The sequence below is a fragment of the Dipodomys merriami genome, unplaced genomic scaffold (genome assembly GCF_024711535.1).
Source record: "Dipodomys merriami isolate MVZ:Mamm:240054 unplaced genomic scaffold, mDipMer1.0.p SCAF_1, whole genome shotgun sequence".
In the NCBI taxonomy this organism is placed as follows: Eukaryota; Metazoa; Chordata; class Mammalia; order Rodentia; family Heteromyidae; genus Dipodomys; species Dipodomys merriami.
Window position 1 is genome coordinate 116,998,158 of NW_027202270.1, and position 12,444 is coordinate 117,010,601.

The 12,444-nt window shown below is 45.1% G+C and overlaps 1 protein-coding gene across 2 annotated transcripts in view; it reads left to right on the forward strand.

Moving 5' to 3' along the window:
* Kcnk10 (potassium two pore domain channel subfamily K member 10) overlaps window positions 1-12,444 on the forward strand; it is a 129,640-nt gene that overhangs the window by 37,474 nt on the left and 79,722 nt on the right. The window lies entirely within an intron of this gene.

The following is a 12,444-nucleotide window of genomic DNA, read 5'->3' on the forward strand; positions in this document are numbered from 1 at the left end:
GAATTCACTTGCTCAGGTTTTTTGTGAATCTGGGACATCTTGAAGACTGCTAGTATTAAGGGACCCTTCTCCATCTTCAGATGAATGGACTTGCATGTTTTCTGTGTCACCGCTTCATGAGTAATCACGTGGGAAGATCCTCTTCCCTTATTATTGTTATCTTCTTCCAACCCACACCCACTCCTGCCTCTAATAGCTGCATTTACTTAAGGCACAGATATGTTGCTGATGTCAGCAGTATACAGGAATTTTGTTTTGGTTTTTGAAATTACCTAGAGGGCAATGCTGAAATGCAAAGCTGCTTTGTAGGGTATTTTGAAGAAACTATCTTCTCCCTTCAGCAGATGTTGTTTATTTAATTATTTTTTTTGTAACTTAGTAGCACAGTACAGGGAGAATCATCTCAGTTTGTGAATTTTCCATTTGGAGGTTGGTTTTCATGTTTTTTGGGTAGGTGTTTTTGGTGACTATTCAATGAGCTAGGAGTCCCTTGCAGCTAAGCTGGCAAAGAGAGATGGCGAGGGCTGCTTGTGAGTCAGTATTGGGGACCCAGGAGGAGGGCAACAGGAAGATACATCTCATTCTATAGGAATGATTTAGTCTTTAAAACATACAGATGTAAAAACCAAAGTCCATTTTAGGTGCACACAGAATGTGTGGGCTAAGTGCTTTCTACAGAAAATCCTTTTGTAAAGATCTTAGAGATCAGGGTTTCTAATTCCAGTTTCAAGATTGTCAGGAGTGAGGTCCACCTTCATATGTTCACATTTATCACGACAGCTGTCCCTGCAGGGACCCGGCAGGATAGCTGTGGGAAGCCAAGGCCCAGTTGAGGAAGGAAAGTGTGGTTTCAGAGAAACAGCAATCTCAGAGGACACATTCCAACATCCTGGCTGTGGACTCTGAGCAAAGATAGAGAGTAAGCGGGGAGTGCTTCCAGAAAGTTCCAGGAAAAGATGAAAGGATGGCAAGTTGAAGTCTGTTAGCAGAGGAGAGGCATTGAACGTGAGGTCTAACCTGGGCAGGGAAGAGGAAGAAAACCCAGGGAGCGAGGCAAGACATCCCGTGTGAGAATTTCGAGAAGAGGTGGAGAGGAGCTGCAAGGTAGTGTTTCACCCAGCCCAGGCTGCCGTAACGAGATTCCACGTGCTGAGTTCCTTTGAAACGAGGGAACTGTGTTTCTCACGGTTCTCAAGATTGGGAAGTCCAAGGTCAAAGTCAGGCTCAATGTCTGGTGAAGACACCTGTCTTTTCAGTATGGCCTCACATGGTAAAAAAGGCCCGGTAATCACTCTGGGGTCCCCTTTATAAAGGCATTAATTCCATTCATGAGGACTCTGCTGTCCCATCCTACTCATTCCCTTCTAATGTCTATGTTGATCAGTGTATGGATTTTGAGGTGACATAAACGTTCTGACCACAGTAGAGTCACAGTTTCTTTCACCGTTTCTGACCCTGGGACAATTCTCATGATGCTGAGGTGGCCATAGAGGAAGCAGTTGTAATGGATGCAGTGCTCTTCCCTCTCAGATCCATTTTTCCCTGTGCACCTATCCTTCAGCTCTATGGGCTGCTCTCTTTCTGGTTTGTACCCACAGCCTTCTTCAGAGAAACTTCCTTCATCCACTAGCATCTCTTTCTAGGATGCTTCCATATCCCCCAGGGCTGTCCTGTAGTCAGTGACTTACTGAAGTATGGAATCCCAGCTTGCTTGCCTCTAAGTGGGATAAACACCAAGAAGGAATTTCAACTTCAGAGCTTCCTGTGCACTCATATGGATGAAAGGACTTTACCTGGAATGGTTCCCTTACTGGGGTTCTTACCCTTTCACCTCCTTAGGGATTTTTCCTAAGTAAACCACTTGCGATAAGTCACAAGCAGATCCAACCGGGAATTGGAATGGAGAGGAAATGATGGTGCTGGAGAGGAACTGGCAGAAATGAGAGGTTTGGCTGTTGGGGTGAATTGTCTGTGGCATACTGATGTTGGTCAGGAGGAACGTGGTCTTGGATAAAAGGCTTTGGTGGAATCAGAAAGGGAAGTGAGGGCTACTGCTGATGGGGAGATCAAATAGCCTGTACTCAAGAACCACACTCAAGAGCTTAGGATCAGGGAAAAGAGGTAAGAAGGAGCACTGGAGAGACTGAAGAAGTAGGAGAGATTCTGAGCAGAAGTTCTGGAGGTGTCTTGGATGGTCTGGGATGGGAGTGAGGGAAGTTTGGGTCTAAAGACAGGAGGCGGTGAGCAGGAGTGAGGCCAAAGCTCTGTGGTCAGAGACACCCCCATCTATTGGCTCAACCAGCTTCCCATTTCTCAAATGGGTCCCCTCAGTCTCCTTTCTGGTGGATGGTGGCTTTGCAGCCTAAACACAGGGGTGTGGCATTTGGAACTCTTCCTGGCATGTGGCTGCCATGTGCAGGTCGAACAAGTCAATGAATGATACATCAACTTCTAGATGCCCTTCCTTTTCATCATCAAAAGCTTTACTGTTCTTCTCTAATGTACTTTGTGCTCTGATGCATATGGAATTTATTGACACATCTCTAGCTACTTACTATGATTAGGTGGGATGCCATGAGCAGACTGGCTAGGGAATTAGGCAGTCGGATGAAGGATGTGCACCGAAGTAATAGGATCTTTGTTTCTTGCCTGGGAGTTGTAGGGAGAATTGGCAAGGTCAGAGTAGCTACTGATAATCTGTTTTGTGTGACTGCCGAAAGGAGGGCTATTGGTGGGGTAAGAAGACAGGGTATGGAGAGAACGAAAGATGGAGGAGTGAGCTGGCCATGAAAAGGACACTAAAGACTCTGGAAAGAGGGAGTATGGATTGAAGCAGGAGTCAGGTGAAGCTTTTAGAAGAAACTCCCAGCTGTAGTGTGAAGCCTGAGGGGGGAAGAAAACCTGTACCAGATCCCAGTTGGGAGAGGTAACGGCTTTCCCCAAGACACCTGGGAAAGGCAAACCTCTATCTTGCAGGAATGGCCCTGCCAGTAGGATTTAAAGTAAGATTTAAAATACTTGGCCCTAGGGGAAAGGAGATATTTTGGGAACTACCAACTGTTTATATTATTTTTAATCCTCAGGGAAGGGGAAAAAAAGATCTTTCCCTTAAAAGTACTATAAGTTAAATGATGGGAGAAAATTAGGGCAAGAGGCAAAATAATTCATCCGGGAAACATTTTGGAGCAGCCTTGCTGTGGATCTCTCTGTCCATGACCTTGAATGAGAAGCAAGGATGCTATCTCGGCAGCCAGGTGGACTGGGAGGTAGGTACCCTTGGAACCTGGAGGTGAGCGGTCAGTCAGAAGTGCCTGGGCTGTTTTGACCAGTTCAATATATGCAAAGAGTAGCTCTTTGTGCCTAGGCAGGTGACAGAGAGTTTACTTCATTTGGGCAATAAAAGCATCCTACCTGCGATCAGGAGCAATGGATCAAGTGCAGAAGTTCTAGAACAGGATTCTGTTGAAGAGGAGTTCCTCGTAGTCAGAAAGTGAACATGGTGAAAGCAGCACATGATCCAGTGGGACACTAATTGACTTGTTCAGCACACCTGGACACCCGTGGGTCAGGCCTTGTGAACCAGGCCAGACAAAGACTCCGAAATAAGATTGACCGCACCTGGGTCCAGGAAACCACATCCGGGTTCTCTTCCACCTCCTCTCCATTCTTTCTCATCTCCTTTACACAGCTCCTTCTTCATTGTTCTTAAATGTTGCCCCCTTGAACACCATCTTTTACTTTCTTCTCATTTTATAACTCCCTCTGGACCATTTTTATTCAGTCCTGTGGGTTCAATGCTGCTTATATACTTATCATTTTCCCACCCAGCCATCCTGCTAGAATCCCCCACAGAGTTCTAGTATCTTGTGTTTGGTGTCCCTGGATAACTCCCCTCAGTGGGCTGCAACTGTAAACCAAGCTCTTCTAAATTCTTCTATCTTAGAGAACCTCATGCTTGGAGTAACCCAGGTCCCTCCCTAAGACTTCTTGCTTTCCATTCATTACAGGAACCTGTAGGTTTTACTCCCTTAACTCTCTGTGTTTCTGAGCCTTCCTTTGCTACTTGTCTGAGTCAAGATCCTCATAAATCAAGCCCAATAAACTTCTACTCACGTTTGCTTCTGATGGTTTCTCAATTTGCACATATATAATACACATAACATATATGTTATATATAATATATGATACACACACACATATTTGCCTGTCAATTAAACTAAAATCTGATCCTGTAGTTCTCTGCATTGGCCTTGATGACTTTCCATACTCATTAACAGGTTCACCCCCCCCCCACCCCGGGCCCCATGCTGTCTGTGTGTCTAGATGTATTTTGATACAACAGTCCTTAAGCCTTCTGGTCCTGATCCACAGTCCTGGGTAATTCCCCAAACTTCCCAGGTGGACACATGGCTATGTATCTTTGTACATGTTGCCGCCTCTTTCTGGTCTCCCTTTGCCCTAGGCAGACCCTCTCTGTATTAGTCTCTGAAGCCTTTCTTGGTCTCCTCTTTGGTCTCATCTTTTTCTGATCACCTTCTCTCTGCCCAGGAGGCATGCGTACACTTGCTGCATTTGTCTGTGTAGGTCACAGAGCTCCTCTCACCTCCTAGCGATTAGAAGGGCACACGTTGATTGCGTGCTTGTTTAGAACTAGGCATTGGGCAACTTGTCCTGCCTTGTATCCAGTCTGCCAGCTGGTGCTGCGACTTCTGTGTGTTTCCAGGTGGGAGAGAAGGAAGCCTGTCAGAGAAGGGACTCTGGTTCTCAACACTTCCTAAAGTTTTCTGTGAAGGGTGGGGCTGTGATGGAATTTAAACTTTCGGTGAGGGTAGAATGGGTGACTATTGAAACCCTGCCACTTTCCCGTTTCCCCCACTCTACAAGTCCCACTTTTGAGGCCCCTTTTGCTGGTGAAGAACGCTGACTTTGTGCCATATATGAACACAAGAAGAGATTGGTGGGGAGACGTTTATTTCCTAGCACTGGGAATGACGTCACTAGCCCCTGAAGCAGGGCAAGAAAAGGTTTTCTGTTTTTGACTTGTCAGTTCTAAGTTTATTTAATTTGGCTGTAGTCAGAGGGACCCCAGGAGAGGCACTCACCAGGGGTGACTTATGACTTCTTGATTTTCTTAACTGAACAAGCATTTTGTGTACATGAATACATGAGAAACTTCTAGCCCTTCATGAAGAGAACAAGAGAGCCTAGAACTGAGGGGGGACCTTGGGGAATGAATCAGCTTCATCTTTCCAATGATCACTAATGATCATACACACCGTGTGTGTGTGTGCCTACATAAATATCTAATACACAATATATTATATTACCATATAATGTATATAATATTATATATATTTAGTGTAGGCATTCTACTTTGAGACACCAAGAAAAGGCAATCTGATCATACTGGCAGTCAGGGAGGACTTGGTGGAGGTGGTGACATCTGAGGTGAGATTTGAGAAACTAGCCAAAAATAGAATCGGGGTGGGGGAGGGAGAGAAAGGAACTTGGAAGCCAAGCACTGTTCTCTGGGACAATGGGCATGGGTGGATGGCTCGGCCTGGGCAGGCCTCGGTGCTGCTGGGTTTGTCTGGAGCAAAGGTTGTTGGTGAGGGTGTGGCAGCACAGGTCCTGGAAGAGAGTCCTGGAACCAGCCAGGGAGTCTGAACTTTACTATGGATCCAGTCTGCTGGCTGAGGCCCTTACACCCACACACAGGGAGCCTGTGATTCCTTCACCAGAGGGCTCCTGTGGCTGCCATATGCTCAGGATGGATTTGAAAGGGTTGGGACTAGAGGCTGTCTCAATGATTCAGGTGACAGATGAGCATTTTACCAAGGGGAGACCAGGGGGCAACCTGTCCATAGGACCCTCTTCCTCCCTTTCTCTCCTATTCTCTCTCTCTTTTTAAAGATCTCTAGGATAGCGGGCATTTTGTAGTACTGAGGTCTCTTACACTTTGAAAGACTAAAATTTTTGGGAGGGTTTGGGGGAGAGGGCAGTTACTGGACTAAAGGAAGAACCTTCCTTCGGGAGACATGTCAGGAATGGTTGTAGATTGAGCCTTATTGCCTTCCTCACACGGTGTGATTGCCTTTCTGATGGGGGAGTTGTGCATGAGTATAAAATGGGGGTGTGTTCGGAAGTGGAAGGAGGGAGAGAGCAAAAGGGGAGACTGAAAGGGGTGTGAATATTTTTGAAGTACTATATGTGTGTATAAATGGGAATAATGTAAACCATTCATATTGTTTTAAAATGGGAAAGGGCAGTAAGAAAGTAATAGAGGGCTAAATCTGATTGAAGTATGCACATATGAGAATATCACTATGAAACACCTTCTTATAGTTAATATGTATCAATAAAATAATAATTTTTTTAAAAAGTAAAAGGCAGCCAGGCACTGGTGGCTTAGGTTTATAATCCTAGCTACCCGGGAGACTGAAATCTGAGGATCATGGGTCCAAGTCAGAAGTCCAGGCAGGAAAGTCCATGAGACTCTTATCTCCAGTTAACCACCAGGAAAAAAGAAAGTAGGAGGCTGTCCTAGAGAAAGAGGATAAATCAAGATTTGGCTGCTGGGTTGTGTGGATCAGAGAGGGCGCCCATTCGGCTCTAACAGCTACTTTGGCTGCCAAAGGCAGTTGTGGCTGGAGCCTCAGAGGTGGAGTTGGTTCCTTCTTACCTGTCCTTTCCTCTTCCTAACACTGTGTCTCCCCACCTGCCTGGAGTCTGCTTGGCCTGGGGACCCCAGACAGGCTTTGTCCTGGAGCTATTGGGAAGCTCTGAGAAGGTTGCTCCGGAGAATCCAGAGCAGAGACTTCGTGGTTAATGAGGGTGGGAGGTGAGAGGAGGGGTTTGCCTGCCTCTGTCCATTGTACTCTGCCTGGGTCACCTGGCAGGCCAGGTTGCTGGGTGGCTGTGTCATCGCTGAAGTGGCTGCAATCCTTTGGGGTGCTATGTCTTTCCTAGTGTGTGGAAGAGTTGAGGTACCCAGTGCTGAGGGTCTGAGGACAAAGCTAAACATGCTAACTGCCTCTAGTTTGTGAAGAATTCTTCAAGGTCACTTTTCAGTGCTTTAGTTTTCTCACCTGAAAAGTGGGGTCACATGAGGATCATTACCCTCTTCAGAGGGTCTGTGAAAACAGGAACATGCATGCATTTTATGTTTTGATGTACATTTGGATGTACTGGGGATTGAACTCCTTGCCTTTTTTTCTGTGATCCTCCTACCTTGACCACCTGACTAGCTGTGGTTATTATGTATGCACCTACATGCCCAGCCCCTACCCCTAAGATTTTTTTTCCAACTCTTTGATCAGTTCTAAAGGCAGCGATGTGTCATGCTCATTGACATACCACGTTGGCAAACAGGGTATCAAGGAAACTCAAATGCTTGGTAGTTAAATGCATGCATGAATGATTCAGTAAAGTCTATAGAAGCTGGGGGCGTGGCTCAAGTGGTAGAGTGTTTGCCTACAAAGTGCATGATCTTGAATTCAATCCTCAGTACCACTCACCCTAAAGAAAGACATTAAGGGCAGGGCTGGGAGTGTGGCTCAGTATTGGAGTGCTGGCCTATCACGTACAGGCCTTGGGTTTGACCTCATCACTGAAAGAAAGAAAAAAAAAGGAATGGCTGCCTTATACAATAAAGTCAAGTGGCAAAATTGGCAGGCACAAAATTGTATTTTTCCCAATACTGACTCTGCCAAATAAAGAGAGTATATTTTAGATGGAAATAGTGGTATACACCTATAATGCCAGCTATTTGGGAGACAGAAATTAGGAAGGTTACGGCTTAAGGTCAGCATGGAAAAAAATGAGCAAGGCTCCATCTCACTAAATAAACCAGATTTGGTGGTATATGCTGTAAATTCTGGCTACTCAGGAGGTGAGGTTAGGAGGATCATAGTCTAGGCTGGCCCCAGGCAATAAGTTGGGGACCTTATCTGAAAAATAACAAAAAAGCAAAAATGGGTTGGGGTCATGGCTCAAATGGTAGAGTGTCTGCCTAATAAATGTGAGGTTTTTTCAGTTCAAACTCCAGTTCCAACAAAACAAAAACAACAAAACAAAAACCCTCAAAATCTTAATCTTTTTTTGGGGTGGAGTCCGGTTGTGGGGCCTGAACTCTGGGCCTGGGCGCTGTCCCTCAGCTCTTCAGCTCAAGGCTAGCACGCTACCACTTGAGCCATAGCACCACTTCCGGCTTTTTTTTTTCTGCTTATGTGGTGCTGAGGAATTGAACCCAGGGCCTCATGCATGCAAGGCAAGTGCTCTACCACTGAGCCACCTTTCCAGCCCCCAAAACCCTCAAAATGTATAAGCAGGAGGAAATAAGGGAAGGGGTAATAATATTCGACAACACTTGTATGCATTTCCTTACCTACATAACTGTAACCCCACTGTACATCACCTTTACAATAAAAAAAAATCTATGAGAAAGCCTGGATAAGGAAAGCCTGCATAATATAAACCCACTAAGAATTAGTTCAGCCATGAAAAGCTGTTTACCATATTTGCTACTATAGCTACCTTCGTGTAGACAAACATGAAATATGCTAAACATTTATGAGGAAATAGGTTTTTTAAAAAAATTGAAAGAATATTATCTTTTGAAATTTCCTTCTTGACAGTTATCTACAGTGATTTTCCTGCCAAATATTCCTTTGTTGGAGTTAGGAAGTAGTCTAGGCTATTATTTTGTATGGCCCATCCATTATCGATGTATTCTATAGGAAAGAACTCCATCACCACTAGGAAACAGAAGCAGTCCATCTCAGACTGAAATGATTTTATGCTTACCTGAAAGAAATGCTATTTTCACTTTTAATTAGAAAGGCCTATCCTTCAGAAATTGCCTTGTTTCTTATTGCCCTGTTCTAACGCCTACAGAAGAAATAAATGACTTTGCAGTCAGATTCTTCATGTTTGACTTCGGCTCTACTCTGAGGACACTGTGCCTTAGCTTAGTCCTGTAACCTGGCTGCTTTCGGTTTCTTGATCTGTGTAGCAGGGACTGTGTGGTGGTCATGTGTATGTGCTTGCAGACTGGAGGAAGGAGAATGGACCCAGAGACCCAGCTGCTACAACAAAATCTGTCTCTGAACTTGCTGGGTGGGTGCATTTCCCCTGCCCTGCCCTCAGCTAGAAATAAAGAATAAAGTGCGCAGGGACTGTGAGGGCATTGTTCTAGGAGACTCTGAACTCCTCTGGTGTCTGGCTTTGCCTCTGTGGCAACCTGTCGAATTTTCCTTACTCTGTAGATAATCTAAGACACATCTATCTCTGTTCCCACATACAGTGCTACACAGTGTGTGTGTGTGTGTGTGTGTGTGTGTGTGTGTGTGTGTATGCGTGTGTGTATGTGTGTGCGTGCACACACACGCATGTGGATGCATACTGACATAGTGTCTGATGACCAGCCTAATTCCCCCAAGCCTTTCTCATTTGCTCTCACCCATGCATTCCCCCTAATAAAATCCAAGCACCTTTAACCCTTTCAGTGCATCTGCTTCTGCAAGTCCTGGATGCACAGTGTAGTAAATCTTGTAGTGAGGCTTGAATGCTAGGCCCTTAAGCAGAAACACATCTGATCAGTTGATGAGAATGTTGTTATCAACCACAGGCCCGCAAGAACCTAAGTCTGTGTTTCATCTAGAAGTAATAGATCACCATGCTCATTCGGTGGAGCATCTTTATAAACATTTGTTTAATTGCTATAAAAAAGATGATATACAGAGAGGTTACAGTTACATAAGTCAGATAAAGTACATTTCTTTATGGACAATGTCACCTTTTCCTTCACTCTTTCCCAATATTTCCCTCCCATCCCCACCCACAAGTTGTATAGTTCATTTTCAAACTAGTGTCCAGTGAGTACCAATGATGCATTTGTCCCTCCATTTCTGTGCCTCTCCTTACCCTCCCAAAGACAGATAAATGAGCAATAAATAAATAAATAAAAGGAAAAAAATAAAAGGAAACAAAAACAGCAAAAAAGAAAAAAACCCTCTTGTTTCCATTTCTTGGAGTTCATTTCAATAAATATTATTTTGTATGATCAGATGCGCAGAGGCATTGCGCTTTTGTGTTTCTCCCCTAAGGGTATCTACCCTCGTTTGATCTCACTCTGTGACTGCCAGGAAACCTGTACAATTTATCATGTCCCAGTGTATTTTAGATCTAGCTTCTGCATTTAAGAGAAAACATGGGCCATTTGTTTCTCTGGAGCAGCTTATTTTTGCATTTCTTGAGGACCCAGCAAGGTCTCTCTTTCTCTCTTTCTCTCTCTCTCTCTCACACATCACCTATCACAGATAGCAAATGGAGAGGCCAAGTGACAGTTTCAAGGTTTCCCAGTGACTAATGAGCTTGGGATAGAAACCCTGGTTTCTCTTCCAGTGCACTGCAAGCTCAGGCTTTGGCGGACTCTGTTCTAACTCAGCTGGAGCTGGCCTAAAAAGACCTTTCTCAAGTCCAGTTCTGCCCAGCCTCAGGGATGCTAGAAGATCTGGAGATATCCGCCATGCAGCTCAGTGAAGGAAACTTGGCTTTACCTGACCTCCCTGCTCAGGCTTGTTAGCTGGCACTGTAGAGTGTGTTCCTTCAGTAAACCCCATCATGGCCCAGCCCCTTACGTCCATTCAGTGTTCAATAATTGCTTGTTGAAGTAGTGGTCATTCTGAGGAACATGTGGGTATGTAGCAATAACAATATGACATTGTATAGCACACACTATGTCCTATGCTGGGAACTCCATGAAGTTTTCAAGGGTAGTGAGGGAGACAGGCAGGCTGAATATGCCTGGAAGAGCCCAGGAGGTCTTTGTGGAGGAGGTGGCTTTGGGCTGAGGCTGAGGAGGATGGGATTTTTGTCAGGGAGGTGAAGGTGTCCCAGAGCTGTTGATTGGTTGCCCCTGTGTGCTAGGCTCTGTACATAGGCTGGAGATAAGGGGGCAAAGGGTGGTCATGGAGGCTGCCCTTGGAGCTTTCAGGCTAGTGAGCCGGAGAAACAATCAGATTCCATCAGCAGACTGGTGAACGGAGTGCTGGGCCAGAGAAACCTGATCTAGTGCAGGGTGTATTCGTTTACTGAGGCTACTGTAACAAGCTGTCCCAAACAATGCTAATTTATAATCATGTGGTTCCAGAAGTCAACTACTCAAAATCGGTCTCAGCTGAATTGTGAGTAGAGATGGTTCCCTTTGGAGGCTGGAGGAGGTGGGGGAAACATTTCCAGCTTCGAACCTAGAGGAATCATATCCCTTGGTTTATGATTACATTTCTCCCATGTCTGCTTCTGTCTTTACATTCTAACTTTACCATCCGCTTGTGTGATTATTCCAGGCCTACCCATAATATAAGATCATCTCCTCTCCTGGAGATGCTTAGTTTAATCACATCTCCAGAGGCTATTTTCTTACACGATAAGGTGACCTACTCATAGGTCTTGGGTATTAGGATGTGGGCATCTTTAGAGGCTGTTATCCTGCCTACCATGGGGTATGGAAAAGAGGTACTTCCAGAAGTGGTGTTTAGCCCAAGATCTATGGGTCAGAGCTGAATGGAAGTGAAGCAGGGACATGACTTAGGAGGCTCTTGGATTGGTTCAGACAAGATGTGATGCTAGCTTGTGTAAGGCCGGCGGCCATGGGGACAGTAAGAGGCACAGAAGACGGAGAGGCACAGAAAGGCAGAGAGAGTGGGAAGCACAGACAATGTTAAAGAAAAGCCTATCCCAGGATCACCTCAGTGCCAACAAGTACCTGCAAGTGGGAAACTCAGACGAGGGTGGCGAGAACACAGTACTCAGTAGCTGTTGCTAATTTAAAGAGTATTCCGAGACTCCAGAGAATCTTGTTCTCATGTGAAATCCAGGTGAAATGTAACTTTGGATACAAACTGGGCAGAGTCATATGCACAAAAAGACCCATTTCCAAAGAGAAGAGGGTGATTTGAGGGCATAGGAGCAGAGCATGATGTTTACATATTTTGAGTCTCCTAATGGTTCACCCAGACAGCTCCATGTTGTCAATCATTGATATTTTCATAAGATGGGATTTGAACTCAAGGTAGGCACTTTAACCTTTGAGCCATGCCTTCCTCCGGCGGCACTTACAGGTATTCTAAATGAGGAGTGACATACTTGATCATTGATTCAATTGGCCTGCATAATGGAATCTGAGCAGGTTAGCTCCCCCTGGAATGAATGGATTTGCTTGCTCAACTCAGGTAATTAGGTTTGTCGTCTCTTAATTCCTTATTTATACAACAGGCAGGCCATAGCAAGGCAGAGGCCATAATGAGAATGAGAATAACAGAGCAAGAACAAAATCAGAATGTAACCACTATCCACAGAACAGTTCCTTGCAAGGCACGAGAGCTTTACGTTTCCAACACTGTCTTGAACTTCCTGCCATTGTGGAAGAGCCACCAGCTTAAC